The 16,627-nt window shown below is 35.6% G+C and overlaps 1 pseudogene; it reads left to right on the top strand.

Annotated features, from left to right (window-relative positions):
* Positions 1-487: 487 nt before the first annotated feature.
* On the top strand, positions 488-14,771 carry LOC132313881 (lysine-specific demethylase JMJ29-like; annotated as a pseudogene).
* The last annotated feature ends 1,856 nt before the right edge of the window (positions 14,772-16,627 follow it).

The raw sequence follows: 16,627 nt of genomic DNA, 5'->3' as shown, positions 1-16,627 counted from the left end.
TTGACTTTTGACGTGATATCCTTCTAAACAGACACACAGACTTAGACAAATCAGTATACCTTTACAATATATATATATATATAATATGTATCAAAATAAAATGTATTTTTGACTCTTAAACTGTCACCGCACCAAATTGGAGGTATACATCTCCAATTAAATACGTGTAGCCTGCTCTTTTCAATATAATATTATTAATTCCCAACAGCCCAACACCGGATCTTTTCATATTAGGCTCAGATCCTTGATGCATGTATGATCCTACATTCAAACAGCGCACTTATTATGTGCATAAAGTTAAAAACAAGTGTAAACTTTAAATGTTAGCGCCAATAGGCGTACTTTAGAGTAGCTCTTTAATCCACTGTTCAGTCATTTATTAAAACCGTGTGCGGGGTAAACCATCCGACTCTGTGTGCGTCTTCCCCGTTTTTCCCTCTAAAAAAACACACAGAAATTGAAAAGAATTCCCAAGTTTTGGAGTGCAATGGGAGACTCATCTTCGTCGCCGGAGGGGAAGACAATAGCAGTGCCGCCGAACGGTCTCCGTCGCAGTCGGCGGTGCAAAGGTCGTAGGATCAACGAGAAGACCTTTTGCGAAAATAACTCTCTGCAGAAATCCAAACAGAAGTCGACTGCTTCTGGTTCTAGGCTTCCCAAAGGCACAACCACAAAGAACCACCGCACAGGTGGCGGTGACGGTGGTGGTTATTCCGGAAATAAGCCCAAACAAGCAGGGCTTTTCTCGACAAACAGCAAGAAGCAGAGAAAGAGAAGAAAAGAAGAGCCTGACGATGATGAGGTGATTCCAACGACGAAGAAGACGAAGCGTAGTCAAAAAATCGTGCACGACGAAGAAAAGGTAAACATCAAAGGAAAAGAGGAACAAAAAATCAAAAAACCATCGTCTGATAACAAGAAGAAAACGAGAATGGCCAATTTGGAAAAAAGAGTCAAAAAGAGTGTCAAAATTGAGTCATTGTCACTGGATAGGAAAAAGAAGGTCGTGGGGCTTGGAGAGAAGAAGACGAAATCGGGAGTGAAGTCTATCGATACGAGGAGAAGGCATTTTGTAACCGATGTAAGCATTATGTTCTTTCTAAGTTTCTTTTCCTTTTCCTTTTCTAGTTTTTCTCCCAAACTTTCATTTTTTTAACCAAAGCTGACGCACTCTTCTTAACTATTTTTTTACAGCCGAGTGGAGATGACTGTAATATGTGCCATCAATGCCAGAGGAGTGATAAGGAGAGGGTGGTGCGGTGCCGCAAGGGCTGTCGCAAACGCTTCTGTATCCCATGCATTCAGAGATGGTAACATTTTTAATGTTTATTATGTCCCACATTTGAAAGAAAAACATATCTAAATTATACATGTCAAAGGGCATTACCCAGTGCCCTAGTTGATTGAGCTTCGTGTTCAAGTCCGCCTCCCCCTAATTTGCCAGGGGAAAAAAAAAAAATTACACATGTCAAAGGAAATGTTGCTGTTCTCCTGAATAATTTGTTCTATTCCCATGATGAAATGACTTTAAGATTTATCCGATCTACTGTTTTGTTATAAAGGAGTGCTCTAAACCTTATTTTGATATGATTGACGTTCCGAAATGATACATTGTTGTTAAATGAGTACTACGGCCATTGCCAATACTTTTTGTAGCATATTAATTCATTTATTGATTGCTTGTTTCTATATATATGTATGTATATTTATGTATGAAGTTTTGGTGGGCTGGAGAATACATATAGTTTCCATAGGTTGGCTTTCATGGCTGCATCTTTGTTATATATTTTTTTTTCCCAGTAACTACATCGTTGTTAATCTTGGTGTTGTCCTGTAAAACAGTGACTTGTGAACAGTTAATTTAGTGATTGTTATTCTTCCTAGGAATTTGACTATAGTATGTTCTTTTTATCATTTCATCTGAGAGTGATATAGTTTCCCTGGTAGCAAATACGCATTATGAGTAACTGCTAATTAGTCTTTAATAAAACTTCATATTTTTATGTGCTGCTGAAACTCACATATATTATAGGTATGGTTGATGCCTGGGTGTTTTTCCCAGGAATCTTTTCACATATTAAATCATATTGATGTCTGTCATTGGTACTGTTGGCTTGGAATTATTCCTTAGACTTTATTGATTTATCACTGAAGTGATTTACAGGATGTGGACATCAAGGAATGTTTTGCCAATTGTGTTTAACTTCGTCCATTTCTGATTTCTGATTTTTTCTTTTTTTGAAGCTATGTAAATTCTATTTCTCACGATAAAGGTGTACCAAACACTTAGCATTCATTAACTGATTCATTAGCACATTCCCGCCCCCCCCCCCCCCCCCCCTCTTCTGATCGTAAAATTTAGGTACCCCAGACTGTCAGAGGAAGCAATAGCAGAGACTTGTCCATACTGTCGTGGGAACTGCAACTGCGAAGCTTGTTTACGTAGAAATGATATAATCAAGGTTGGTAATGGCAGCTATTGTATGTAGTATTTTCACCTCTGCATTAATTACATTATGGTATAGCTTGTGACATCTGGTGCATTTCTCCTAATTTAATGCAGGATAACAAATATTCAGGGTCGCCGGAAAGTAAGGATGAAAGGATTCAGCAGTTTAAATATCTTGTACATGCACTCTATCCGTTCCTGGAGCAATTCGATCATGACCAAACGAGGGAAAAGAAGATTGAGGCTGAGATTCAAGGTATGAACTGCATATTGTTGCTAGTTAGCATTCAGGATAAGAAAGTAACATTAAGTCAGTGATAAAGATGATATGTGATGAATCAAGGCTTGGAAGGATGGAGAAGGTTATTAAAGCACAATTTTTTACATGTTTACACAAATAAAATAACTTGGCAGAATTGAACTGGTAGCCCACCATCTATGGCATTAAGTTGACACTGCTCTGCAGTCATACATGCGGTGGCTTATGCAACTAAAACAGTTTTTCATTTTCTTAATAATTTGGCAATACATAATGGAATTTTTACAGGGTTACCACCATCAGAGGTAGAGATACAGCAGGCAGGTTGTTATAACGACGAACGTGTGTACTGGTATGGTACTTTTCTCAAATGATTTATGATTTCCTTTGTTTTGAAATATGGGTTGTGACAAAGATTTGATGATACCACATGTTCTATTGCAGCAACAATTGCAGAATCTCTATAGTTGATTTTCATAGAAGCTGTCCGAATTGTTCCTATGATCTCTGCCTGACTTGTTGCTGGGAAATTCGGAACGGTTGCTTGCGAGGAGGTGTCATCCTTGCCCACCAAAGGAAATGGGTGGTTGTGGTCATGATCTTTTGGAGCTCAAGTGTATGTTTCCAGAAAGCTGGGTCTCAGAGTTGCAGAAGAAAGTAAAAAAAATAGTTAAAACCTATGAACTTGCAGATTTGAACAAAATTTCTACGCAACAATGCTCATGTTTTAAATCAAATGGCGAGATCGATGTTGGCAATGGTAAACTGCAGAGATCTGCTTCTAGAAAAGATTCTGAAGACAACTATCTGTACTGTCCTTCGGCAAGTGACATCCAGCAGGGGGATCTGGAGCACTTCCAGAGACATTGGATCAGGGGAGAGCCAGTCATTGGTAGCAATGTTCTTGAATTTACATCTGGACTGAGTTGGGAACCAATGGTTATGTGGCGCGCATTCCGTGAGATTACATATTCCAAGGGTTCCTCAGATTTGGCAGTGAAGGCAACGGACTGCCTTGATTGGTGTGAGGTCAGTACTTCCAAGATATCACTTTGTATTGTTCATTTTGGTATTGTTATGCTGTTATTGTGACCATTACTCTATGTCTCTGTTCATTTGTCGTTCATTATTTCTTTTGTACTTATGATGTTATGATTTAAACTATGACGCAAATTATTGCAAGTTACTGAAGTCTGAACCAATCATTAGACTCTAAGACACCTGGTTTATCCTTGTCTGGAGCCGAGTGTGTCTCTGCTAGAAGGGCATGTGAGTCCCTGTAAGATCTTTTCAAGCTGATCAATTGGGTAGAATACCGAACCACAAAATTTATTGAAGATTCAATTTTCCATAAAATTGAGTGAAATCAGTCATTTTGCAAAGTGAAGTTGATATACTACACGAATAAAACCCTTCTACGAGCATTTACTTCCAATTAAATGAGTTTTTAGGTTAAGTCCGGCCTTCTGCTATTGTCTAATTGTAATCTGCAGCTTTTAGTGTTGAAGAAAAAGTCATGGAAAACGGAAGAATATATAGTTTCATGTAATTCTTGATGTCTTCAGATTCTAGAAAGATTTTACTTAAGTTCAAAATCTGACTATAGAAATTTACTAAATTATTTTTCGTTTAGAAGTTCCTGCGATAAAATTGAGGCAGAAACCAATACATAAATTTGATACTTGGTAAATACATGATAAACCTGATCCAGATTTATGGAATTTCGTACATTATTCCACCAGCGTGTCTAGAGCCTGCCGGAAATTTTTTACAATTAAAGAACTTCTCTTTCATTGGTTATAGGCATTTAAAATAAAATAGTTCACAATGTTTCACTTCCTAATATACTATAAGCTATGGTACTTTTGCACCTAAATTTTACAACCCTTCATACTTAAATTCCAAAAATTATAACAAGTGAAAATTCAGATTACACATGACAGAGTATTACCAAATTCCCCTGAAACTTAGGCATTTAAATCAAGCAACCACATACATCGGAGTCAAGATCTTTCCATTCTTAAATCTTTTTCCTGATATGAATTTGAAGATGACTTCGCTCAGTAACACCATTCATAAATCTATCGCATTCTAATATGCACGAAAGACAAAAGCAGGCAAATCAAGGCTAATGAATAAGATGCCCGCCTTTTCTATGTTATTAGTAAAACGCTAACGAGTCCCTGCCTGCTTATTTAGAAGTTCATTCCCTTGCGACCTTCGGACTGACTCCTCGGTCTTCAATCATTAACAACGGGCTTCACTTTTATTTTTTTTTTGAACTTTCAGTGTCCAACCTCTTTTCTTCAAGAAATAGTTCTTCTCTAATAAGAAGAGGCATTAACAAAATAGCCTGATTGGTGTCCCAAGGAGGTAACCACTTATGGTAATATACGTCATAAATTCAAACTAAAAACTGTAACTTAAAGGAATATTTTACCCTACTTATCATATAAACCTTTGTAACCCTACTCAGGCATAAAGCATAAATGTTTTGTAGGACTCACTTAAGGGAAATTTATCAATCACATCACGAAACCACATATAAGTCAGAATTTAACATAAAATAAGATACATGTTTGAATAATTTATAGGACAATTATTCATAATAAACAAACCATAAGAAAATCCTAATTTAGATTCAAGAATAGTAAAATTCTCTACCTTTTGACGTTGCCTCGCGAAGACTTAATATTATTTTTTTCCCCTTATTCTTTTTCTCTTTCTTTTCTTTTTATAGTAAAATAAGATACATGTTTGAACAGTCTAGTGTGAATAGATAGTCTTGAAAACTTTTATTTTTCACTAAATTGTGAATGCATTAAATGTTGTCTTGTTTTCTGAAATAATGCCTTTTCTCTTGGCCATACTCTATAATGTCATTCGGCTTGGTTTTGAATTTATTTTCACTCGGTATTTTTGTCTTCTTGATTTAGCAAGCACAATGAAAAATGATTATCATGATTATGACTGGTGACCTTACTCCTTAATTAGTTCAAATTTACACTATCCAAGTTGATTTTAAAACTATATTAGGCAGGTTTTGAGCAAAATTTTCAGGCTCAGATGAGTGAATCTTGGCAGTTTTGGTTAAGCGCGCTCATTTTTTCGAGGAATTATTGAAGTTTAAACTGAAATCTGAATCAAAGCTTAGTTAAGGACCCACAAACAGCAAAGGCTTACTTGTAATTCAACTCATATTTCACCGTTCCACATCTGCAGTTATTGTGTGTTTACATATTACTTGTATAAATGTAAACATGCATGGGTGATGAATTTGTATTATGTACATAGTTATATTGACACTGTTTCAGTATGATAGGAATGTGGGAGAGAATATAAGTAACAAATGAAAATGTTTTGGATAATATCCGTTTTAAACAAGTGGTTTCATTAGGTCCCTTTTGGGGATAAAATTGATTGTAAAACTGGAATGCTACCTTGAAGAAATAAGATGCTTGACTTGCCATTATTGTCCAAGTGGCCTATGGTCATCTGCATGCTGCAATCCATTATGTAACTTTGATTTTAAATAAATATGCATATTAATGACTTTCTGTTTTCATGTACGCATATATGCATAAAATTTGACATTCATTCCAAGTGTTTTGGCTAGACAAAAGTGAAAAGGGTTTGATGTGGTTTACCTAATACTCTAGGCAGTCAGGATAAGGGCTTGATCTACTTATTGAGATTGGTTTATGTAATTATGGATAATAACTGACTGTTGTAGGTTTAGAAATCGTATAGCTTGCATCATATAATGTTGGTTGCATTAAGTTTCCCTCTCTTTTCTATTTCTTCAATATTTGATTTTAGGTATAATGGGTAATATCATAACTCGCCCACTTCCATTTATTGTTATATATTTTATTTATCCTAGTTGATTGATCTTACACTAATGCTTTCTTATTTTGTCTTGTGCTGTGCAGGTTGAGATAAATATTCACCAATTTTTTATAGGGTACTCCGAAGGTAGATCACACAGAAACTCTTGGCCTAAGATGCTCAAACTGAAAGATTGGCCGTCATCTAAATATAGAATATGGATTTTCTGAAGAGTTAGGACGTGGAGATTCTGTGACAAAGCTTCACTGTGACATGTCAGATGCGATATGATTTGTAATTGACTTCAAGACAGCTTACTGCCTTTTCATGGGAAAATAAAACCTGTTGGTTGGTCCAGAAGTTACTATAATTATTAATCACTTCTGTAACAGCAGTATCCATTACAGTTGAGTCATATTTCTTTAACCAAATAACATAATTAATTTCTGTGTGATGTCAAGGCACTGAGATCTTATAAAGTTACATACAAGTAGATTCGATGGTCTAGGCTAGGCCATATTCTCATCACTTTTATGTTCTTCCATTGGCAAAGGACACATTTCCATGAAACAGAAGTAATTCCTTTTGGTGAAAAACAGGAATAGTATTTAAGAAGTTCCATGCATTGAAAAGTTGTGAAATTCCTGAAAACTAACATGGAATGAAGTAACTAAAAATGATTGTAAAACATTAAATATTAGAGGAGACATGGTGTATAATAGAATAGAATGGAGAAGAGAATCATGGTCCGTCCCTTTGTGTTAACATGTATCAGTATACTGGTTATAATAACGTGTTAAATATCATCCTTTTTCATTAGTTGTCGTTATACTTTCCAGGTGAATGTGTTGATGCACACTGCAGAAGTGAGCCATGCACCTCAGAAGCTTTCAAAGATTAAAAAATTGCTAAAAAAACATGCTGCCCAAGACCAAGTAGAACTTTTTGGTATAGTTCATATAGATAATCAAGAGGCTGAGAATCATGTCCCAGAATCCAATGGGAAGTTCAAATCTGAGCTAGCTAACCCTAGTTCATGTGGTGAAGATTATTGTGCCGAGGTTGTTAATACTAAAGAAGACAAGGGGAAAGATGCTGACAGTTTGGGTAGAAATGGAAATAATGAAATGCAAGATATCGTGTTCGATGAAACAGATCAAGTTTCTAGTTTGCCTTCGGAAAAGAAGACAAAGAACAGGCAGGGGAGACGAGTTGGGAGAGGCAGTAAGACGAACAGAGGACATATGCATAATAGATTGAATGTTGACTCTGAAGATATTGTGTTCGATGAAACAGATCAAGTTTCTAGTTTGCCTTCAGAAAAGAAGACAAAGAACAGGCAGGGGAGACGAGTTGGGCGAGGCAGTAAGAGGAACAGAGGATATATGCATAATAGATTGAATGTTGACTCTGAAGATTTGTTTACAGAGACTGGTAATGGTATTGAATCTCAGAATGAAGAGGGTACTAGAAATGAGGAAAATAACAGGAGAGTAGGACAGACTGATACTAATCTCTCCGATCGTCATTGTTTAACAACTGATGTCCACCAGCAAGGAGAGTTTTCTGGCTGTCCAAATGCAGTTTCTGAAACCAGATTGAATGGGTTGGAGACAGCAGAGGGAGGTGCTGTTTGGGACATTTTCTGTCGACCAGATGTTCCCAAGCTGCAGGAATATCTTAGAAACCACCACAGGGAATTTAGGCACATCTGTTGTTGTCCAGTAGAGCAGGTAACGATAATTCCATCATGATGCATACGCATTGGATAATATTTTTATTGCTTGTTCAGTGATTCTTCTATTGCAGAAAAAATAGTTGCATCTGAATGTAGGCACACCTTATCTGTTGTTATTATGATGTAATTTTTTTTTTTCTTCTTGATAATGTATAATATACTGTCAATTAGATTATGAGTCCTCTAAACAAGCAGGCTCTGTTCAGCTCGTGAACATGTTGGTGTGACGGCAGCTATGTAGTTTTATACCAGTTCAATGGCTATTTGTTATCTGAGAAACATGTTTGGTGCATGATACAAGTAAATTTGTTTTGCAGCTGACATCATATTTGTCATATTTATCAACTTTGATTTTGACATTCTATTTTTTAAATTAAATACTTGAATTTGGCAACAAGAAATTTACGCTCATAACACAAGTACCTTCTTTTATAGCTTTGAGTTACTCACTGAGCCGAGATTTGAGTTCCCCAGCGTAGCATTAACTTTTGTGCCAAGCTTGAACAGACTTATACTCGCTCAGCTTGGCTTCTATACTGTCCAACTTACTCAGACCACGTTGTGTTACAAGAAGAAACCCACTCAACTTCAGCATAACTTCAATATATGTTTTTTTTATTTTTTAAAATTAATTAGGGGAAATTAATTTTTGTGAGCTTAGTTTTAGCATTCCTTTTACCTTAAATTGGTCATATGACTCATGTTTATTATTTCCACAAGGTTAAATTTCTGCAACATCCCATTTTAAAAAGTTTACTTGATAACAGTTGAGGGTGCATCATATATTCTTCCTGCCTTTCCTTCTGTTGTTTTATTTATCCTTATCACTTCTGTATTACATCTTGTCTAAGTTGTTTTCTTGTAATTTGCCCTGGGGATGCCTCATCTTTAGCCCTTTTTGTTTCTTCTTCAATAGAAGGGACTTATTTCTTCAAAAAGTATTCATTTTGTATTTCCTCTGAAATTGTAAACTTCTGTATTATACAATCATCACTGTAAAGTATTCTAGTGGTAGATTGTTTTATTTCATAGTCATTAATCTGTTATCAGTTTGAGTAGTTGGATTCTAATTTTAATCATTGTAGTTCTATCTTTCAATGAAATGGTGATAGTTTATAAAAGTTTTGCATCATATTTTATATTTATCTAATTTATAGGTGGTTGACCCTATTCATGATCAGACTTTCTACCTCAATTTGTATCATAAAAGGAAGCTCAAAGAGGAATTCGGTTAGTTGTTGTTTATCAAAGCTTGGTTGGCCTTTGCGCTTTGTTTCTTTTCACTATTATTTGAGCAATAATTCACTTGAATGCTTAATGCAGGAGTTGAACCTTGGACATTTGTGCAAGAACTTGGAGAGGCTGTCTTTATACCTGCCGGATGTCCTCATCGAGTTAGAAATCTTAAGGTAAACCAGTTATAGATTTTTTTTTTTGTTCATGCATTAGTCCATGAAACCTTTGTTTAGGATGCGGAGACTATAAGTATTGGCTTTTTCTTGAATGTATTTGTACATTTTGACCACAAGTGGCTCTTTCAAGCATATAAATATGCCATCAAGGTGACTCTTTCAAACAGTTATTCAATTTAAAGGAGTCTTTCAAAAAAAGGCAACTTCTAGAACCTTCTCAGTTTAATGCTCCCTGGCTTGTTTCACGATTTCCTAAATGAGAGCATTTAGATGCCTCTCCATTCCGAGTCTTCTGACAAAGATCCCTATATACCCTGTGGCTGTATAAGCAAGAACTAAACATTTAATGAGTTGAATATGTTTTAGTTGAATCAATTGACAAAGAAAAATTCTGCAAAAGCTCGCAATAATGTTTACTTTTATAATCACACCATATATAAAAACCAGAATCTTCTGTGCTTGCTTAGGCATGGATTGCCATGCCAATGTTTTTATTGTTTCTTGTTGTCATTATTCTTCAAAGTGTTTGCCTTTACTTGAATGTTATATCTTAAATTCCTCTAACATTTAGCATATGAGATACTTGTTGCCACAGCAACTGCATGGTTTTCTCTACAAATTTTGTTCCTAGAAAAGAGTTGTATGTCATTTCCTTCAAAAAATATACTTAGAAGAGCAAATTTATTATTCAATTCTGTTACAAAACCTAGAAGCAATCAATTATCATTGTGTTCAACAGTTTACTTACAAATTGAAACCCAATCTTACGGAACTATATGTGGTAAATATGTTTGAAGTCATGAGCATGCGTAGTCAAGTTCTCCTGTCCTGATGCTTATATGGCAATTCTGACTGGCACATGAATCTTTATCTCTAAATACATATTTACTCTTGATAACTAGGTATGTAGTCATTGACTGTCAAAAGGTTTCATATTGGGGATAGTATTTTTTTTAAAACTACTTTTTTTTTTCATTGAAAAATAAGAAATATAAGAATCTTTGAGGGTGTGGAGTTGTCCATTGTGCAGTAGCACTATGCATCTTTCACCAGAACTTTTTATTGAACCTGGCTGTCCATTTGATATTACCCCTATAGTATTCAATTGTTAATTTTACATGCACCAAAGGAATTGTTGGAAATGTGTGATGTAGGAAATGAAAATCCATTTTATGAACTGAAAACTGTTTAAATCAGGAAAGAGCAAGGATAAATATACATCCGTGCATGGTTACTGTTGAAATATATAAATATTTCTATATAATTGAGGAGCAAAATCCTCCGCCAATCATGGTGATCTGGTCGATTTCCTTCTAATTATAAATATTTCTATATAACGGTGGAGTAAAATCCTCCACCAATCATGGTGCCTCCTTTGACTATTGTACACCTTCCATATTTTCTTATATTTACTATGCCTATATATAAGCTCTTTGTACTCAAACAAAATATATCTGAATAATAAAAATTTAGCCCTTAGTGGCTCTTTGTCTATGAATGTAGGCCTTAGTGCCGAACCATGTACATATCCGTGTTCTCCATCTTTCTCTCTTCCCTTTTCGTATTTGCATTTCTTATTTCCGCATCCAAAATTTGATATGGTATCAGAGCCTAGATGTTCTTGTAATCTTATCTAGAATTTGAGGGGGAGTATCCGTATTATTATCATAGAGCATATTCTCCATGTCTTCACATTCCTTTCCCTTCCGGTCCGTTTTTCGGATGGTTCAACACAATGTTGTTGAAGGCGCACCTGGGCTCGAGCCTCAGGTCTAGGGCCTGTTGTTATCCCAGACTCACTGATGTTTACTAGGCGCACGCCTCAGTTGCGCCTCGTCCTATTTGTGAGGCGCGCCGCCTCGCTGATTTTTTTTAAAAACTATGATTATTCCATTTCTTAAGCCAAAAATAGTACTTTTGGCAACTTAATAAACAAATAAGAAAGCCCAAGCGTTCGAGAGAAGAAACTTTTGTTCAAAAGAATAAACAAATAAGAAAGCCCAAGAGTCAAAGCGTCAACCGAACAGAGAAAGAGTGAGATGTGAGACGAACGTCGAAGCCTTAGTTGCAGAGATGAACGACGAAGCCACGTTAGTTCTTTCTTCTTCTTCTCTCTCTTCTCTTCTCCTCTACTTCTCTCTCTTCTCTTCTCCTCTACTCCTCTCTTCTTATCTTTGTTTACATCTCTATCTTCTTCTAGTTCTCTTCTCTCTTAGTCTTTTTGTTTGGTGGGGCTCGATTTTTTCTCTTTTTTTTCTTTAACACTTTCTCTCTCTTCTCGTCTACTTCTCTCTCTTCATCTACTTCTTCCGTGTAGATTTATTTCTTTTTGTGCTCTGTTTTGCCATTAAAAAAAACACAAATTTTGTTTTGCCTTTCAAGAAAACAAATTTGTGCTCTGTTTTATGGTTGTTGGATGCTTGTTTAGTTGATTTATTTACTTTTTTATATTTGATATTAATTTTTAGAATATTGATATGGCTTATGAGATATTAATGTTTATTTTAAATTTTCAATTGTATGCCTCACTCGCCTAGGCTTCAAAGGACCTCTAGTGCCTTGGTCCTTTAATAACACTGGTTCAGCACCTCAGCATTCCCCGATGTTGTTCCGGCCTATTTTCCGGCGTTGTGCCGGCCATTTCCCGGCTTAGTTTCAGCCATTTTCCTGGCTTAGTTCCAGTCTTTTCCCGGCTTAGTTTAGGCCATTTTCCCTGGCGAGTTCCAGTTTATTTTCCCCGGCAAGATCTGGTCATTTTCCTGGCTTTGTTTCGGACACCTTCTCATGATCTTTCAAGGCGTTTCTTTAATAAGTTGGGAATTCATGACATTTATGCTCCAACTTGAGGGAGAGAGTTGAAATATATAAATATTTCTATATAATTGTGGAGCAAAATCATCCACCAATCATAGTGATCTGGTCAATTTCTTTCCAATTATAAATATTTTTATACAACGGTGGAGCAAAATCCTCCACCAATTTTGGTGTCTCCTTTGACTATTGTACACTTTTCATATTTTCTTATCTTTACCATGCCTATATATAACCTTTTTATACTCGAGAAAAATATATCTAAATAATAAAAATGTAGCCCTTAGTGGCTCTTTGTCCATGGATGTAGGCCTTAGTGCCGAACCATGTATATGCATGTGTTCTCCATCTTTCTTTCTTCCCTTTTCTTATTTGCATTTCTTATTTCTGCATCCAAAATTTAGCAGTTACATACACAAGCTTTTTATATATTCTGTAGCCTACTAGACACCAGTTGATTTATGTTAATTTTGTTGGGCTTTCTTGAACTAGGTTTCTTATAACCTCTAAGGTTTCTAATAGAAGGGAGAGGATTTGTGTTTGAAAATTGGACAAGTTTTTCCTTGTTTGTGGTGCATTTTCTTTGACATTTAAAGATTTTATTGGGAAATGAATATGTAAATTTGATGATCTAATTAAACAAAACCGTAGAACAATTCATAGTTAGATTTAATTTTGCGAAAATTTTGGCAATGTGTGCTGGAACTGTTCTCTACGAGTTACATCTATTCTTCTTCTTTTCCCCCCCTTTTTCCCTCTCTTGGGAGGGGGGATGAGAGGCAGGTTATTTTCATTTTGGATTTTGTCATTCCATGATCTTATTTATACGACTCTTTTTAAAACGTTCTTCTTTATGTCCTCTGCAGTCATGTATTAAGGTTGCTCTTGACTTTGTTTCACCTGAAAACATCCGTGAGTGCATTCGTTTGAGTGAGGAATTTCGTGTTCTTCCTGAGAATCATAGAGCCAAGGAAGACAAACTAGAGGTACATTGTCTTGTTTCCTGACTAATATTATACTTGCTTAAAGGTTTTATCTTTCTACTACCTTTCTTTTTCCTCCTTGGGGTGGATGGGACAACGAGACACATCTAGAGGTTTGGTGGATCTTGAATGTAATATTTTTTTTCCAATACATTATATAGAGAATCCTCAAGACTATGGCCACATCTGGCCCGCTAAGTTGGTTGTGAAGTCGTGGGAGCAATAATGTTTCCTCAGCTAAGGTTCTGCTCGAATTTGACATATAAATATTTACATTCTTTTTCATTTTTAAGTATAATAGGTAAGCAAAATTTGAGAAGCATTTGGCTAATAGGTGAATTTTACTGGAAGGGATCTGGACAAGATTTTGGCTAATGGGAAACGAATTTGCATGGATCAGTGATTTGCAAACATATTTTAATAGTTGTAGTTTCTTAATTTTTGAAATCCTATTGTTACAGTTAGAATTACTTATAGCTTCTAAGTTAAGTGCTTCACCTTGTTACTGACCATCATTAATTAACCCAGGCTGTCTCCATAAATTGTACTTTACCTTACTCATCTGCTTGCCTAAAGCAGTGATCAAACTTCCCAACCTTAAATCCTTAGTGTGCCTCTCAAGATACCTGAGTTACAGGCTTCTTAGTTGCTGTTTGCCGCCTCTTTCCATGTATTGTAGCATACTGGATTAACTATGCCCCAATTCTACGGTAGCTACTTTCTTGCATTGCTACCTTAAAATTTTATGCTTGCATAAAGCAGGTGCTGCAATGGCGAATTTGCATTTTAATTTGATTAAAAAAATATTTCTAAACGAGGATATTGCAATTTGTAATAGATGGTTGTTAGATTAGGTCAATACGGTCTATAACTTGTTTGCTGGGGTAAGCTTTGAACCAAATCCTCTGTTTGTTGCCTATCTAACCAAGAATGAACTTTGTGCAGCTTTTGGAGCAATGTGCTTAATTGCCTTGTATCTGTATACAGGTCAAAGGCCATTGTAACTTTTAAATGCTGGCCATTTCACTTCTTGAATAGCTTTAGGGATTTGCATTGTGATAATCTCATACCTGCTCTGCATTTTTTACTTGGTGCAGGTAAAAAAGATGTCTCTCCACGCATTAAGTAAAGCAGTCGACGATTTGGAGAAGCTTACAAGGTGAGTATAAGCTTACTTGATTTCTTTCTTGGTGCAATTCCTTATTTCATTTTCATTTTCCTTTATGTTTTGCTTGCTCTGATATTTCCCAACTTTCATAGCCTTCAACATACATCCAAGTTTGTTGTCTGAATTTCAATATCATAAATAAGACACTTGTAATAAGTAAATTGATGAGAAATATTTTTTTACCATGTTATCAATTTTGTTTGTTATTATAGCTCGCCCTATTAGTATCCTATCTTCTCGAAATTTGCTTTACTAATATTTCCATGTCATGTATCGGTATCACATATCCTTGTCCATGCTTCATAGATATAGAAAATACTAAATTTACATTAAAATGGCTATGTGATGGATAAAACTTGAATCAATTTATCATGCGATGAGATATACTTGTTAGAGCAACACGAACTAGTTTGCTTTTTTCTTTTTCTGCTACAGAGTTTTGTATTTCTTCTTTTAGTTTGCATAAGGTGTAAGAAATGCACATTCCACTTAATATGGAACCAATATGTTTTGACACAATGTTATTCCTCTCCAATAATAGCCATACGCTCACATGTACAACATTACATGGAAATATTAATACCGCAACAGTCTTGAGAAAATAGTATGTTACCTACTGATTTACCAACTGAGAGGGTCCTACAATTTCCACCAGTAACAGTCTTGAGAAATTTTTGCACGCTCATAAGGATAGTCGTACTTCATAATATTTTCAGGGAAGCCCAGCTCTCTTCTGGCCCTAACCAGCTGTACTTTTGCGTCCTTGTTTAGGAAGAGCCTCTTAACTTGTTCCTCATTTGCTTGGGGTTGGGCTGTGTCTAAGCTTTACTCGCTTTTAGTTTGCATGCGATTGTTTAATTAACTAGTAATTTTAGTAGACTAAATTGAATAGAGAAACACGCGATTAAATCCTCTTTCAATAAAAACTCAGAACTTTCCACAATCTATTCCGATGCACAAATCATAAGTCGAAACCTGACACTCCAAGATCCCCAAAAAAACACTAATTCATTGAGCTATCGAGGCAATTGTGATATGCTATATCTTTGCTCAATCTTGTGCACATCATGAGCCCACTTTCGAGATGATCATTCCATTATGTACTGTAGGTATAGAAACACAATAAACGTGTTGCCTACCCACGACGTAAATAGACCAATTAAATCATGCAATCAAAATTGAACTCTTTTATTTTTTATTTTTTCAATAGCAATTGAAATTGAACTCTTATCTATGTGACAGCTATTTAAAGACAAGAAGCCAAAGAACATAAATCATGTTATGGTCACTACTTTCCTTGTTTTGACTCAATGACTATGGCCATGATATGATAGTATGATACCTATGATAGTATGATACCTATGATAATATGAGTTGAAATTGCAATTGAGAAAAGGGAGCCAAGAAATATTCGATAAGTAGAGCTGTAGAAATATTACTTGTAGATACCTCATTTTTGCCCTTCCTTTTTAGCATACCAACCATCCAGACTATGTGATGACTGTCATTTTTTTCCTTTTTATGCGTTTATTTTTTGTTTCATTTCTTTTTCGTCTTCGGGTCATGTGGGCCCAAGACCAAGTCAAGTGCTCGGGGATAATTCCCGGCACTTCATTCATTCCATACTCGCATGTTTTTCTCTCATATCATTATGGATGTGTATTACACTTGTATTCACTCTTATATGTTTGATCACATTTTCAATTTTGGGGGTATTTGTGTAATTATCTTTTGTAGATATTTTATTTTGTGGCAAAAGTGCGATAATGTTTTGAAGATATTTCTATTTTAGGTTTTTGTGTGTTTTTTGGATTTTAGAGGGGTTACTTTGCAGTTTTGGATTCTTTTAGGATATTTGTTGACTACAAATATCATATCCTATCTTCTTCTTCTCCTATCGGTTTCTTTCTCTCTTTCTTTCCTCTTTTCCTCCATTTTTGGTTTTCTTTTTCTTCATGCTCTCTTTCCCCCATTAGGCC

Source organism: Cornus florida, unplaced genomic scaffold (genome assembly GCF_030987335.1).
Source record: "Cornus florida cultivar Cherokee Brave unplaced genomic scaffold, ASM3098733v1 CherokeeBrave_3.0.0_Hap2_Chr06, whole genome shotgun sequence".
In the NCBI taxonomy this organism is placed as follows: domain Eukaryota; kingdom Viridiplantae; phylum Streptophyta; class Magnoliopsida; order Cornales; family Cornaceae; genus Cornus; species Cornus florida.
Note: the sequence above shows the minus strand (reverse complement) of the source record. Positions and strands in the feature narration are given on the sequence as shown.